An 888-nucleotide genomic window follows, 5' to 3' on the forward strand; every position below is an offset into this window, starting at 1 on the left:
GTGTGTGTGTGTGTGTGTGAACCGCATATGTAATTTTTTTTTTTTTTCTTTCTGTTGCTGCTCCTCTTTCTTTCTCCTTTTCTTGGCAATCCTTGTTTGAGATTTTTTTTTTTTTTTTAACAATACACTCTTTTTGTTTTCAAATACAAGCCTGTCCCACATACTCTTTCCTGAGTATTATTATTAAATTCTTTTAATGACGAGAAAAAATAACAAACAACCACGTGGGTGGATATTCCAAGTTTTCACAAGGTACGTTTGTTCTCAAGGATCAAAACTAAAGATAATGAATTCTGATAGCACAAGTCGTTTGTCTATTTCAAAATAGCTCATGTATATATTAGCATAGCCTATTATAGACGTTGCATATGACTTTAATAGACTGTTTTAAAGTGTACATTTCATTTGTACACAATGGAAACTCACACAAAACATTTTGTATAGGTATTTGCGCACATACACATATTCACACATGCACACGTGGTACTTTTTGGCTATCTCAACCCCATTCGAAAATTGGCTCATCTCCCCTGTTTTATGAGAAATATTGGTACTTTTGTTCATCTCCCTCAGCAAAAAAAAAAAAATTGTTTAACCCTCAATAAACCAAATAAAAAAAAATAAAAAATCAATAAACATGAAAACTGAAAAAATTAAACATCGTATTGAATGTGATAAGTGGGGAGATAACCCAATTTTTTAATGGCCATTTTTTAATGGGGGTGAGACAACCAGAAAGTACCGCACACGTCTGTGCATCATGATCGTCGTCATCATATCATTTAGATGTCTATATATAGGTCAAAAGACATTCATTGAGGCAGATTTTCGGTACTTTATGGTTATCTCACCCCCCATTAAAAAATTGGGTTATCTCCCTCGTTTTAT

General features: G+C 33.0%; 1 protein-coding gene across 5 annotated transcripts in view; it reads left to right on the forward strand.

The window, feature by feature from the left end:
* The window catches only part of LOC106875258 (estrogen receptor), a 782,825-nt gene that overhangs the window by 564,317 nt on the left and 217,620 nt on the right, over positions 1-888 (forward strand). The window lies entirely within an intron of this gene.

The sequence above is a fragment of the Octopus bimaculoides genome, chromosome 2, assembly GCF_001194135.2.
Source record: "Octopus bimaculoides isolate UCB-OBI-ISO-001 chromosome 2, ASM119413v2, whole genome shotgun sequence".
NCBI lineage: Eukaryota > Metazoa > Mollusca > Cephalopoda > Octopoda > Octopodidae > Octopus > Octopus bimaculoides.